This window comes from Petaurus breviceps, unplaced genomic scaffold, assembly GCF_028583685.1.
Source record: "Petaurus breviceps papuanus isolate PSGF00001 unplaced genomic scaffold, PetGlider_PUasm1.0 42, whole genome shotgun sequence".
Lineage (NCBI taxonomy): Eukaryota > Metazoa > Chordata > Mammalia > Diprotodontia > Petauridae > Petaurus > Petaurus breviceps.
This window is the reverse complement of record NW_027186325.1, coordinates 3,183,882-3,200,118: the sequence shown is the minus strand read 5'-3', so window position 1 is coordinate 3,200,118 and position 16,237 is coordinate 3,183,882.

Sequence of the window (16,237 nt, the reverse complement as noted above, 5' to 3'; positions counted from 1 at the left end):
GATACTCATAAGAGTTTACCATAAGATCTGAAGGTAATTGCTAAAGAGAAGTTAGAAAAATATTTTATGCAAGAGCAGCATCACTGAAATAATTCTAATTTTTCCCAAGCTGAGTTTTAAGGAGAAAAGTTTTTTGGTATACAATTTCTTAATTTCTGGCATATTTATTTAAATATCAGTTTATCAATTTATTTACCTTATGCATGTATCTTTTACAATCATGACTTTCTCTTTACATATACAGAGAACCATTCATATATAAGTATATTGATACATATATATATATATATGCATAGATACATTTCTTTTTTTTTTCTTTTTGGAGGGCAATGGTGGTTAAGTGACTTGCCCAAGGTCACATGGCTAGTTTTTTTGTTAAGTGCCACATCCAAACCCAGGTCCTCCTGACTCCAGGGCTGGTGCTCTATTCACTGTGCCACGTAGCCACACCCAGAGATACATTTCTTTTTTTCCACATTTTTCAAATGCTTTATTAATTTCTGATTTACATCATTCATTTCTGCCAGATTTTTAGTTACAAATTTTCTCACCATTTTTCCCCTACCCACCACTCCAAAATAGCAGTCCCATAGGATATCCCCTCTTCCAATCAGCTGTCTCCCATATTTTCTCCCATACCCCTTTTGACTTTTCCAGTAGGGTATGGTGGATCTCTATGCCCCAGTGTCTATATATCTTATTTCTCAATTATGTGTAAAATAGTATTAATAATAGTATATATATATATATATATGTATATATATTTAAAATTTTGATTTTAAAACTTTGAATTCCAGATTCATTCCCTTCCTCCCTTGTCACCCACCCTTACTGGGAAGATAAGCAGTTCAGTATAGGTTGTACATGTGTAGCTAATGAAAAACAATAACATAGTAGATATATTGTAAAAGACTGACTATATTTTCCTCACTCCTATCCCACCCCCCACGTGTTCTATTCTCTACTTTGATCCCATCCCTTTTCAAAAGTGGGTGCTTCCAACTTCCCTACCCCCCAGCCTGCCCTCCCGTCCATCATCCCCCCTCTGATCCCCTTCCCCCTTCTCTCCTGTAGGGTGAGATAACCTATTTAGTGTGTACTTAATTCCCTCCCCAAGCCAAATTCAATGAGAATAAGGTTGACCCATTCCCTTTTGCCTTCCTATTCTTGCCCTCCATTGTAACCATTTTCCCTTGCCTCTTCTTTAAGAGATAGTTTACCCCATTCTGTCTCTCCCCATCTCCTCTCATTATATTCCTCTCTCACCTCTTAATTTCACCTTTTAAGTATCATCCCTTCCTGTGAAATTGGTCCTGTGCCCTCTATGTATACCTGTAAACATATGTATACACATTCATATATGTATTCATATGCCCATATACCCTTATATATATATATACATACACATTTCTATTTTTATTCTCTTCAACTATTTTCATACTGAGAAAAGTTTCATCAGTCACAATTACTGTTTTTCCATGTAGAAATGTTAATAGTTCAACTTTGATTGGTGGCTTATGATTTCTTTTCCCATTTACGTTCTCATGCTTCTCTTGCTTCTTGTATCTGAATGTCAAATTTTGTATTCAACTCTGGTTTTTTTCAGCAAGAATGCTTGAAAGTCCTCTATTCCACTGAATGACCATATTTTCCCCTGAAACAGGATACTCAGTTCTGCTGGGTAGGTGATTCTTGGTTTTAATCCCAGCTCCTTTGATCTCCAGAATGTCATAGTCCAAGCCCTTCAATCCCTCAGTCTAGAAGCTGCCAGATCCTGGGTTATCCTGATTGTTTCCACAATATTCGAATTGTTTCTTCCTGGCTGCTTGTAATATTCTCTCCTTAATCTGGGAATTCCAGAACCTGGCTATAATATTCCTAGGAGTTTTCTTTTTGGGATCTTTTACAGGAGGTAATAAGTGGATTTTTTTTAACCTCTATTTTGCCTTCTGGTTCTAAAACATCAGAGAAGTTTTCTTTGAGAACTTCCTGGAAGATGATTTCAAGGTTCTTACTTTGCTCATGGCTTTCAGGTAGTCCAATAATTTTTAAATTATCTCTCCTGGATCTATTTTCCAGGTCAGTGGTTTTTCCCATGAAATATTTCACTTTGCCTTCTATTCTTTCATTTGTTTGGATCTGTTTAACAGTATCTTGATTTCTCATGAAGTCATTAGCTTCCATTTGCTCCAGTCTAATTCTGAAGCAATGATTCTCCTCAGTGAGATTTTGAGATTCTTTTTCTATCTAGCAAATTCAGCTTTTTAAGTTATTCTCCTCATTGCCTTTTTGAGCCTCTTTTGCAATTTGAGTTACTCTACTTTTTAAGGTGTTATTTTCCTCAGTCAGGTTGTTGACTCTTGTAATGGGAATGTGAATTTGAATATTTTCCCTACCCCTAGGCTGAAGTGCACCTGGAGCCTGGGGTGGGAGGCTTGTTTTTCAGTAGATATTTCTTGATTGGCCAGTGAGTCAATGGGGTTGTTACATTCTCTGAGCCAGGAGAAGGCTATATAAGCCCTGATGTGAAGCTTTGTTTTGGGGCTCACTTTGAGAAGTGTTCTGTGATTTGATATGGATTCTGGGAAGCCATTGTCCAGAGCCCCCCGGCTTTGAAAAACCCAGATGTTGTAACCCAGATGTTGATTTGGTGTGGATGTAATGGCTGGACAGTTTGGAAAGCTGTCTACTTGATCTGTTTCTGTCTTGATAATTCTGCCTGTATACTTTGAAGTTCAGGGTGCTGACCTTTTTCCCCTGAACAAGGTAAACGATATATGTCTGACTGATTAAAGTAAGCTTGTTAACCCATTTTGAGTTGCTTTCCTTTATCAAAGCAGATCCAAGAACCTGTGCTGGCAGCAAACCCTGAGGATGCTTGGGGTGCTTGCTGCTATAACTCTCATTTCATAATTTTCTTGCATCATTCTCATTTTTCTTCCCAATTTTTCCTCCACTTCTCTTATCTGCTTCTTAAGGTGCTCTATGGCCTGTAACCAGCTCATATTTTCCTTTGAAGCTTTTGGTGCAGGAGTTCTGACTTCACTGTCTTCCTCCTGTTCCATGCTTTGCTCCTTTTTGTCCCCAAAATAGTAGTCTAATGTTGGAATCTTCTGTCTGTTTTGTTTCCTTTGCCTGGTCATGTCGCCCGTCAGTTACTTGACCCCTGGGCTTTTTGCCACAGTAGGACTCTGCCACCAGACAGGGGAGATTTTGTCCCAAATGCTGGTAGCTTGGTCGCCCAGGGGGCAAAAGCCAAGGCACTCCCACTTACTGGGTCCCAAAGTCTAGACTGTACCAGTGGCTGGTCCGGCTCGCTCTGGGTCTAAAATCTCCAGCTCACGTGGGCCTGGGTTCGGCTCCCAGATCGCTTTGCTGGCCAATTCCTGTCGGCCTGCTGGGCTGTCCTCAGTGGGAGGTCAACTTCTCTGTGTCATTTTGTGGGTTCTGCAGCTCCAAAGTTTGTTCAGAGTACCCTTTTTACATTGATTGGGTAAGGTGGAAGCCAGAGCCACTCAGGAGGTCATGCTTCTACTCTGCCATCTTGACCCAAGAGATACATTTCTAAAGAAAAGTTTAACAATGTTTACTAATTCATTCTTTAATGGTAGCATCCAGAACTGGTCTGTCATAAACTAAAAGACACCTCCCTTATCCCCTCCTCATTACTTGGGGATTTAAATGCCAGGTGGCTATACAGAGGAAGGTGTGGCCACTGGCAAAAATTCTCCCTCTTCTTTCTACCTCTGTCTGTCAGAACCTTTTCTTCCTTCCCACAGAAAATCAGGAGACTACTAGTTAAATGCATTCTGTTTTGAACAAAAATAAATGTCATTTAGTGAGATTAATTGGAACATGTTTTTTTTTAAGTCATCAAAGGATCTATAGGAAAGAATATAAGGTAATATTTTCAACTTCTAATGGGCAAGATGCAGGTCCTACTTTTTTTAAGAGTAACATGTGAAATTTATGATTAAATATATTCAAGTGAAATGACAACTATGCAGTAAAGTGAATAGAATATTGGATTTAGAATTTAGAAGACCTGAATTCAAACTTTCTCTCTAATACTGTGAATACTTAGATACTTACATTCAGAGCTTTAGATACTATTCTATAGACTACAATACTTGGTCCCTAAAGCTGTGAAACTTTGAGCAAGTCACTTCTGTGGTTTTCAGTTTCTCCATTTTAAAATGAGAGAAGGGGATTCAAAGGCCTCTAAGGTCCCTTCGGACTCTAAATCTTTGATTCTATGACTTTGGAATTGGTTCATATTTTCAAAGCTATAACTAATATATCTGATATTCTAGAAGTGGTTAGAGCCTAAGATTTGGAAGACCTCAGTTCAAATCTTTCTTTTCAAAGCTTTATGAAACTCAGTAGCTCTTGTGAGACTGGTCAAATAGTTCAGAGCCTCTCTAACTTGAGTAAATTTCTAAAATTTATATACTAAGTTATGGGCAGGATTAAAGTCCTTTTTTATTGGAGAGAGCCCTCTGGACTGAAAAGATCATGTCTTTGGCATAACTAATTAATAAATTATAGCTATGTAGCATATTATATGTTAAGACATCAAAATAAATTCTAAGAATAAGTTTCACACAATTCCCAGTCTCCTGAGGGTTGAAGAGATATATTTTGCTAATGTGTCAGATTCTAGCCAAGTTTCAGGATCCAACTATCAAAGGTTCCTTTAAGAATCAGTAGAGGTGTGACTGTGCTGGCTCCTCTGTCCACAGGCACTTTATCAATTCTAATGATATTTGACACACTATAGCCAGAACTCAGAACTCCTGCCTCTTTTTTGCTAGAAACGAACATATTCCTTGGATTTTTTTCCTTGAATTCTTCCTACTTCATTTGATGCCTTAGAACCCTGCTCTCCTTTTTTGTTGGCTCTATAGATCCTCAACCACTGTTATCCCAGTTTCTTGCTGGCAAAGGAGAGACAGAAAAAAATTTATCAGCTATATCTATGTGCCAAGAACTTTACTAAATACTAGTGATGCAAATAAAAATATGACATGTAGCTTTGCTCTTAATGAACTGCCATTCTAATGAAATAAGATAAAACATAAAGGAGAGCTGGGAAACTGGAAGGTGAAGAACAAGTTATACACACCCAAAGTTGGCATGGCTGGAAATGCCCTGAAAGTGCAATGAAGGCCTAGACCTGAACAAGGTAAGGTCAAAGCTGTCTAAGCAAAGCCCAGAGTAGCTACAGGGGAAGAGGCCATTCTCAGGAGGGGAGGTGATAGAGACAGTGGCCCGAGTAAACAGACAACATGAATGGAGATAGAGTATGATGGAGGCCTAGGGCCAACTAGGTAAGACCAATACATCATCTTTGGCATCTCTCTTACCTGAACGGTGTTATATAAGAAAGGTAGACAGTATTGGGCATTTACCATCATTCATACCCTGCCACGGGGATTTTACTGTTGATTTTGGCAACACCAAGAACAGCAACAACAACAATACTGCTGTTTCTATGATTACTCACCAGTCCCTAACAGGGACTAACCACTATGGTTCCAGACACCCTCAGGACATGAGACAAGAGTATTTTAAAGCTGAAAAGGAACTTAAAGGTCATGTCTAGTTGAACTACCTTGCTTTTACAGATGGGGAAAATGAGACATTCAGTGACAATAGTTAGACTGGGCCATCCTTACTCAGAAAGCTTCCTCAAAATTCTCTAAATGTTGCCTTTGTAAAAAAAATTTTAAATGCCACCCACCCTATTAAAAAAAAAGCAGATCCAACAATTGCTGGAAGAAAGTTCTTCCTTAGAAGTTGATTCTTACTCATTATTGAAACTCTGATGCTGCTGTATTCTCAGGTCAAGGCACCATTCTTATCAGTTGTATATCACATTCTTTCAATATCATACCATAAAAGTCTCTGAGAAATATTTGTGGGAAAGGTGGAGGAGTAAATAAGTTATGCATGCTTATGACCTTCTGAGTATCTCAAAAAACTGAATGAAGGAAGAAGGTAGGATTTCACAGCAAGTCTCTATTCAAGTCTATCTATTCAATGGGCTGTTCTAACTGTCAATAAAGGTAATTTCAGAGCTTTGAGCCTTTTAAGGAAGGCTTCAAAGGCCCCCAAAAGTCAAAACTAAGCATGTAATGATTTCAATGTATTCTACCAACCACAGAAATCTGGAAAATGGGAGATGATATTTTAGTAAATGTTCTAATTTTTATAAAAGGAAGAAGAACACTTCAGACTATGGAACAGAAACCTCGGCTTCCATTCAAATCCAATTTATTTCAAAATTCCAATTCATTTTCTTGAAAGAATGTAACTATGGAACAAGAGTCAGGCATAACAGAACAACCCAAGTATTACACAACTACCTAGAAAGTAAGCTAAACGACAAAGGGGATGGAGCACAGGGATTTCAATACAGAAGATCTGAGTTCAAATGTAGCTTCAAACACTTACTAACTGCATAGCCCTGAGCAAGTCGCTTTATTTCTATCTTTCTCAGTTTCCTCAACTGTAAAATGGGGATAATGTAACACCAATTACCCAGGTCTAGTATGAGGATCAAATTAGATAACTGTAAAGCATTTAGCATAGTTCCAGACACATACATTTAACAAATGTTCATTTCCTTCCTTCCAGGACATAATAAAAGATTCAAAATAAATCTGTCAAAACATTGAGTAAATTTTGCACAGAGTTATGTATGGAAAGTCATGAGCAAGAATTATCCATAATTAAAAATATAGATAGATTGAATTCTGAAAGAGCAGGAAAAATGTCTCCATTGATGAGAACATAAACTATTGAAACTCTTTTTAAAAATATTTTATTTTTAATTTATGAAATAAAACAAGCATTTTCATAATAGAATAAAAAAGATGATTGCTCAAGAAACTGCAAATCTGTTATGTACAACTTGCTATTCCTTTTAAATATATAATAAATTTATCATGTAACTTTCTTTTTTCCCTTTTGTTTCTTCCCTCTCCCTACATGTCCTAGAGATGATGGCTACTATTAGATACAAATATGTGTATGTTTACATACACACTCATGCAACACACACAAACACATCCTATATAAACTTTTATTTATCAGTGCTTTCTCTAGATGTACATAACATCTTCCTTCATGGGCCCTTTGTAGTTAATTTGGGTATTTATAATAGTTAAAGTGACAGTCTCTCAATTGTTTTTTAAGACAATATTGTCGTTACCAACTATAATGTTCTCTTGGTTCTGTTCATTTCATTCTCCAGTATTTCATGCAAGTCTATTCATATTTTGCTAAAATCAACAATGTCATCATTTATTATAACACAGTAGTATTCCATCACAATCATACACCATGACTTCATCAACCGTTCAGAATGGTTTAAACATAGTATGTTAAAATGTATCTTCAATTAACCAAAGTCTATCTATCTCTTGTCTCTGTCTCTCTCTGTTTCTGTCTGTCTGTCTGCCTCTCTCATTCTCACCTCCTCCTCACTGGGGAAAAAAGAAAAACAAAATTGCAACAAATATACATAGTCAATCAAAACAAATTACTATGTTGGCTATGTCCAAAAAGAGTCTCCCATTCTTTATCCTGTATATGAATGCAATAGAATACTATTATGTTGTCAGAAATTATGAAAGTAATGGTTCTAAAGTTTCTCATGATATCTTCATGGACCAGATGGAGAGATATGAGTTGCATCACCATAAAGTACAGTAATTACCATGAAGATTTGGAACTCTTTGAAAGGTCTGACCCAAAGCATAGTAATTAATGGATTGATTTCACCTTGATGGAAGTATATAGAATAGCATCATGGAGATGTGTGTCTTTCCTTACTGTGTTTAACCTTTTTGTTAACAAAAAAATGAAGAAACTTGAATGTAATGCTATGGGTCAACCTTACACATGTTTGTATAAAAAAACACACATAAAGTAATACATAAAAAAGACATGGGAATTTTATTGGACTACTGTAAGGACAAAAGATTTGTAGGGATGCAGATCTTTCTGCCAGCTATGCCAACTGTAAGGCTAAATGTAAGGAGGTTGATGTGTTCTGCCCTAATATGCCAATTGTGGGGACACAGACACTGCTAGAAAATACTGAAATATCAAACAAATAGGGGCCCATGCCAGTTTGGTAGTAAATACATGTAGGTTTATTTCATTTTGTTAGGTTAATTGAGTTGTTTGGGAGCATTTACTCAGAAGATTTAGTCCTTGGTGGAAGGAGGAGAGAATAGTGTGATGGATCCCTGCACCAACCCTAGGCCAGGTCAGGTATTTCATAGAAACAGAACAAAGAGGGCATAGAGCCAGGGATAGCCCGAGGTCATGCCAAAGGGTTCCTATGGAATAGTTGAAGCTTCTTTTCTTGTTTATATTTACTCAAGATAGTTTACATTGTCTTTGAGACTTGAGATCATGTTCTTAGGCATAGGCTTACTCCTATATATCTGCAAGGATTCAGCAGTGTGAAGTGAAAATTAAAAAAAAAATTAACATGATCTTAATTATGTTGTCAAGCATGAAGGAGGCTATGATCAAGTTCTACCATGGCCTGGTCAGATACATCTAGGGAGTTATGTTCCATTCTGGGGTTAGGTTTAGTGGAGAGTAAGCCAACCTTCGAGCCAGGGAAGTATGAGTTCAAGTTGCCACTCTGCCACATACTGGTTGGGTGATTCTGGGCAAGTTACTTAACTTTTAGTGATCTTGGCAATTTTTTAGGACTATGAATTATTGAAAAGCTACCAGTCTGCATGATAGAGGTAATAGCCTCATTGGGGAGTTCCCCATACCAATGAAATAATGGGTTCAGTCTCTATGCCTTGTCCCTACCTGGATTTCAAATATTTGAAAGATATTAATAAGTTGCAGTCAATATGAAATAGTTCAACCAGAATGGGGAGGATATTGGAACCAAGGCCATACGAGGCTCAGTTAATTGTAACAGCAATATTGCTTGATGAAGAGAAGATTTGAGGAAGGACTGAAAGCTATCTTCATATTTTTTTTTGCATTTTTAAGTTTCAATAGGTTTTTAAACTGTACTAGGGCTTTTCTAGAAGCTTGTATAGAAGATTTTTGTTTAGGTATAGGTTGAACTCTGAGTGGCCTTTGAACTGCCTTCCACTCCTTGATTCTAGAAGTGATACATAGCACAACATTATCCTAGCTTTTTACTAGCATCTTCACCAGCCTAAACATCTTCTTGAGATCATCACACATCTCTGACAATATCAAACATTTGAGAATCTAGAAAAAGGAGGGCTAATTGAACTATTCAAGGGAAGGGAAATTCTAGGGGGGTTTTGGAAAGTAAAGAGGGACAATTTCCCATCAGTGGGTCTGAATAGCTCTCCCAAAGGAAATGTCTTTAAGTGCAACATCCCAGTTGAAAAAAAAATGCATTTCTAAGAGAAGCTATTTGGACATCAGGGCTTACTTACCACAGATACAGTGGAAGGAAAGATTTCCACTTTCCTCATATGCCTTCATACATGCTGCAAATTAAGACAGAAGTAAATATGGCATGTTTTATTATTCAGCATGTTCTAGTTTTTGGTTATCAATGGATTTTCTTCTGAAAGCCAGAATTATTAAAACCAAATAGGAATTGCAGTTAGGTGGCACAGTGAATATAGAACCAGGCATGGAGTCAGGAAGACCTGAGTTAAAATCTAACCTCAAACACTTAAAACTGTTTGACTCTGGGCAAGTCACTTGACTCTGTTTACCTCAGTTTCCTTACCCATAAAATGAGCTGGAGAGGGAAATGGCAAATCACTCCAGTATCTTTGCCAAGAAAACCCCAAATGTGTTTCATGAAGTTAGACATTACTGAAAGAACTCAACAACAACAGCATGAGTTGCTGTCTGCAAGGACTACTGTACTCAGAAACCTTTGTTGCCATTCAGCTCTGAGGAGAACTGGTAAATGTTATTCAGTAGAATAGAAATGGAGTCCCTATACTCAAAGCCATTTTATTGAAATCAGCCATAAATCTATGCCACATCTCAAGGGATGCTTCATCTCAGCTGTCTTGATTTACTTCCATTCTCATATTTCATACCCTTTTGGGGAAGCACAAATCCAGGTCTCAGTCACAAAACTTTGCCCACAGGCCCCATTACATTCTTTAAGCCATCCATGAAATCACACCAGGCTTTAGATGGCACAAGGTACACAACAACAACACCTAAAGATTAATGCCTATAGCAAGGTTCCAACTGGGAAATCTGAATATTTCTTGAAGATACTAACTCTGCCTAAATGTCTGTGGGCAGCATTGCCCCTTAACTTCATTATACATTTTCGAGAGCTTTAATCACATCCTTGGGGTTTCCCCTGTGTGAAAAATGGTACATTTCCTCCCCTATTCAGAATCCCACAAACTGCTACTGCTAAAGAATTTCAGATGTTCCTTATGGTACACCTTAAGAAATACTTATTTCCAACTTAGCTTATCCTTTATCACAGGCCCTAGTAGTCCATCACATATATGAGTTCCTTGCTTGTAGCCCTGTATTCTCCCCCACTTATCACCTTCAGAGCAATGCAAAGATACTTCACAACCTGCACATTGAGGAGATACCTATGTTGTCACTCCTGCAACCTCCAGGGCTACTGCTCTCCAGCTGTGGAATTGTGTTATAATACCCCCTTCTCCCCACCTCAGGGCTTACCCTTTTATTCCTGCCCTCTAGGATTCATATCCACTTTTTTTCCTGGTTTCAATACCCAAAACTTTGATTCTTGAGTGAACAACTAACTGGCATGGTTTGAAGCATCCCAGGCTGACATCCAAATATTCCTCTTGGAGAAGAGGCAAAGGTAATGAAATTCACTGACTAGTGATGTTCCTTGGAAGAGCTTTGCTAGGTGGGAGGATCAGGTTTGCCTTTCTAAGCTTAATAAATACAATATAAAGTAGAGTGGCATAATAGGTCAAGGTCTGATCTTGAAATCTGAAGGACTTGGGTTCATTTCCCACCTCTGACACCTACTGAATGTGTGACCTTGGGAGAGTCACTTAACTTCTCAGTGATCCAAGCAAATCTTTAAGACTGTAAGTTGCAGAGAAGGTACTGACTTGCTTTAGTGGAAGGAGCCTTCTCATTTGGAAGTTTCCTTTTCCAATGAAATCTTAGGTCCACTCACTACCACTATCTTAATATGCTGTTACATACCTCCATGTCTTTATGATATAAGAATGAAAAGAAAATTAGTCCATTTCAGAGGTCACTGAGTAAACTGCCCAAGTACTCATTGAAATATCATAACCCTAACTGTAGGGTTAGGTTTTTACTGTCTTCATAATGGTGCATATAGCCAGAACTAATCATAATGCCACCCCTTGATTACCTTGCCCATAGAGGTATTGTTTAGTTATAAACCCCAATTACATATACCCAGGGAATGGAACTTACAGAATCCTTCAATTCTGACCTTATTGCATCACTCATGCATCTCATAGCCCACTATAGCAAATGGCATACCACTGTGGTTCATCACAAAGTGGACAGAAAATACTTGGAGGGTGATGATCCTTTGCAGATTAAATGCAATTACCATATTGGTTCCACCCTACACAACTAAGTCTGAATTTTATTGCTGATGATAATCATGCTAATAACATAGTGTTATACTTCAATAACGTAGGCCACAGTGAAATTCCACCCCACCCCACCTCTGTCACCATTGTCATGTAGAAGTCTAAACAAACAAAATTGCTTTAGATAACACCCTTCACTGAAGCAATATTGTTCCTTCTCAGTAACCTAAGCCTCTTAGATGAAACCAGGAAGGTATCACTTCCAATGTCTGAAATAGCGTAAGCGTTTCTGAGGCAGAATTTATCCTAGTAAAAGAGCAACAAATAAGAAGATATATGTTACAAGAAACTTTTTTTAATGCCTAATACACATATTGTGATGGCAAAGATGAATTTTTTTTTCAAAGCCATTTTCTTTCTTCCCTTCCCACCTACCCCCCACGGGGTGTCATCAGCAACGTTTTTCTCAGGCAAGCTGAATAAATCTGAAATCATTATTTGGTTACCTGAATTCTTCACCCTCCATCGAACAACTTACAAGACCTCTATTGCAGTTTTAAAGCTCAGTTGCCCATTCATTAGGTTGACAAACTTGTCAAAACCCTCCAGGACTATGTCAGTTATGTCAGAAACACTTACAGGAGCCACAATACATGTCAGAGCTCAACGGACTACTGTCAACCATTGCCAAAATGACAAGAAACCCTTCTGGGGACAAAAGACTACAGAGGCAGATGAGATACTCCCACTCACATTTTTGTTGACTCTAGCCAACCATTTTACATTCATGCAATTTATAGCAATTACATCTCTGTTACTTGATTGTGTGTCCCAGACTCTCCATGTTAGTTTAATGATGAATTGTTAAGAATTCTGACTTCTCGTGACTGCTTTGGCATTCAGGATAAGAAACAAACCAGCCATAGGATTTAATGCTGGAGTTGAGTGTTTAGAAATCCATTTTTTTGGCACCAGAAGGCTAATAGAAAATGCATGTTTATTGAGAGCCAAGCAAATCAGAAAACAAACTCGGAAAGCAAAATTCAAATAAAGGAAACCATGAAAATGCTTGGATGTAAGAATTAAATTACTTTTCTTTCTGCTATAAAACCTATCATTGAAGCCAGGTAAATAATAAAAAATAGAGTGGTATAATATAGGTTTTCCCTCACACACAAAAACTACCATCCTGCTGAATATTGAAAATCAAACATCTGGCATAATTCTTGCCTAGTTAGGGGTATTATTATCTAATTTTTTTTTTAAAATTAGACTCCTTCCAACATGTAAAAGAAACAGAAGCAGAATGGAAGCCTGGGATATGAGCTAAAACTGGTTCCCTCTGCATTTTGGTAGGGCCTGTACACTGGTTATATAGATAGAGGAACAAAGTTCAAATTCTTACTGCTATTCTTACTACAACACGTGTGTGACCATGAACAATTCACTTAACATCCCTATACCACAGTAATATAATTTTTAAAATAAGGAAATTATACCCCATGGACCCTGAGGTCACTTCTAGGTTTACATCTATTATCCTTTGAGCAGATAAGTCTGTATTTAATCAGACTAAGGGAAGGGAAACCATTACCTTGGAAGTAAAAAGATAGATGGAGACACAATAGCTTGCTTCCAATGATACTTTCCAAGCTTGCTAGTCCCTTGAATCCAACACATAAACTCCTTTTGGAAGCCCCTTCTATCCAAATACAGCTCAGTTATATACATGGATGAGGCATTGTCATTTATACAGAACATGATGGCACACAGCCCCATGAGTCACAGTCAAAAACCCAGTCTCCTTCTGGGTACTAGAAAGAAGTTAGTCATACTTTAGGCACTCAGTTGGAATGTTTAAAAGACAAGCTAAAAAAGAATCAATCCCAAACAATGCAATATCCTTGTAGACATCTGGGAAATAACTGTGACTGAGGAACCTGCTGGTATGCTGCTTTCAAGGATGACTGGAGCGGTTCATCCCTAAAGCTAAAAGACAGAACTGCAAATAAACACAAGTTCACATGTCAGCAGGAAACCAGACTTCATGTGTCATCCATTGTTGGTCAATGATTAGTTTGTTTGGTTGTGTTCATGCACCTGTGAGAGTTCCATTTTATAGGCAAAGGATGATAATGGTCAACACTGCTGCTTTTGATATAGTCTTTTTATCAATGTTATTTCTTTACATGAAGCACAGGGAGTTGTGAGAAGAGGAGAAAAGTGTTTTGTAAACTGTAAAGCATCATGACAATATTAGTTAAATTATTGCATGCAAAAATGCAACATGCTTGCTATGGACAAACACTATTATGAGTTTGGCATAGCAGAGAGAGTTGGTCTTGGAGTCAGGAAGCCCCAAGTTCAAGTTTCATCTCTCACATATCCTGACTAAGTGAACCTCAGTGCCCCAGACAATTTGCTAAGACTATAGCTCCTGACAAGACACTGATTTACATTGGAATAACAAGTCTCTCATCATGAAATACCTACATTCATCTAGTCTAAATAATAGGAATAGTCAAAGAAAATACACACACATATATGTGTTTATATATAATTTACACACATAAATACAAATACATATTTATATTTAATATATACATGTATCATGTTAAATGTCACTTAAACCTTCCCTAATCTGCCTAGATTTGTGTGCCTTACAAAAATCACTAAACACACACACACACACACACATGCACACATATATATTCTCCCCCTATAGCATGTAGGATCCTTTTGACTAAGGGGCTGATTCACTGTTGCCTTTGCATTCCCAGGGTCTGACATTTAATAGGTACTTACTACATATTTGTTGATTGATTAATCCATAAATACACATACGCATAAATCTATATTATATATAACAGCATCAAGGTAATCATGGATTTTCAAAGATATGACAGCAAAATACAATCTCTAAAAGGTCATAACCCACTGAAAAAAAGCCTTAGAATATAGGTCTGAGGGTGGCTAGGTGGCACAATGAATAGAGTACCAGCCCTGCAGTCAGTAGGACCTGAGTTCAAATCCAGCTTCATATACTTAACACTTATTAGCCTTGCGACCTTGGGCAAGTCAATTAAGCCCAATTGCCCTGCTCTCCCATCTCCAAAAAGCAAAAAAAAAAAAGTTTATAGGTCTGGATACAGACTATTTATCCTTCATTCAAGGCACAGCCTAACATAGGTCAGAGAAACTCATCACCAGTTTGATCTCAAAAAGTCAAACATTTTAAATTAATCAACCAACAATCATTTATTAAGTACCTTGTATGTATCAGGCCCTCTACTAGGTACTGAGGATATAATAAGTAGAATGGTCCCTAATTACAAAACAACATTGATTCCAATGAAAAAGATAAAAAAGATGTAGATAAGTATTTATAGAATATATATTTATATATATATACATATCTATTTTATATATTATTTATACATATACATATTTATTTTCTTTGTGTGTATATATAAAGAGAATAAATTCTAATAAATACAAAGTAATTGAATACAAGGTTGTTTGCAAAAGACCCTGGAATTTGAGGGAATCAGAAAATGTCACAATGATTCAAAAAGACTATTATCTAAATCACACAGGCTTTATAACCCTCCTGGGTGAGGGAGTGTCTTCATAGTAAAGTCAGCTTGATGGCACAATGGATAGAGAACTGGACCTGGAGTCAGGAAGACCTGAATTCAAATTTGACCTCAGACTCTTACTAGCTATGACACCACTTGAAGAAACCTCTTGTTTCTTCAACTCAATGGACATAGTAATAATAGCACCTACCTGTTATTGTAAAGGTCATTGTAAGGATCAAAATAGAGAATATTTGCAGAGTGCTTCACACAGTGTCTGGCAGATATTAAGCATTTTATAAATGCATGTTTCCTTCCCTCTTTCCACACTGATAAAACCATAGATCCATAAAATAAAAGTATATATTTGATACTAAGCATCATATCCCTTGAGTCACATATTCTGTCACATATTGATGAACAAAATATGATATCCACAAGCAGACTACTGAAATGCTAGGCAAAAAATGTCTACTATTTCAATTTATTTCAAGGATGCGGAACTTAACTATGTATTGGTGCATATGCTCATATACACATATGTGCACAAACATATTTACAGATGTCTGATGTTAAAGCATTAAACAAATATACATACCACTGGGGGTCCCATCTTGTTGGAGTGGGGCAACTTGTTATGCATTTAGTGTGACTATGAGGTACCCTGGTTCTCTTCTTTACTTACTCTAGCCTGATTGCTAGCATAGCCATACAATGCATGCATAAGGCAGAATTTGTCCTACTAGATTAAAAAAAAACAATAGGAAAGTGGAACAAATGTTTTCTGATGTTCTTCAAGTCATTCAAGTGAGAGAACTCTAAGTGACTAGCAGTTAAAAATAATGAATTTCAGCAGAAATCCAGGGAGAGGTATAAATCAGAACAAAACCCCAACCCACCCCTTTTCTCATCTCTGGAAGGAATTGTAGAAAATCAAGATGAAAACAATTCAAAAGAAAGAAGAGATAGATGCAGGAAAAAGGAAATGAAAAATACAATCTTGAAATGAACCAGAGCAAAAAGCTGTACAAAATCAATTTATCTTCCTTCCTTCCTTCCTTCCTTCCTTCCTTCCTTCCTTCCTTCCTTCCTTCCTTC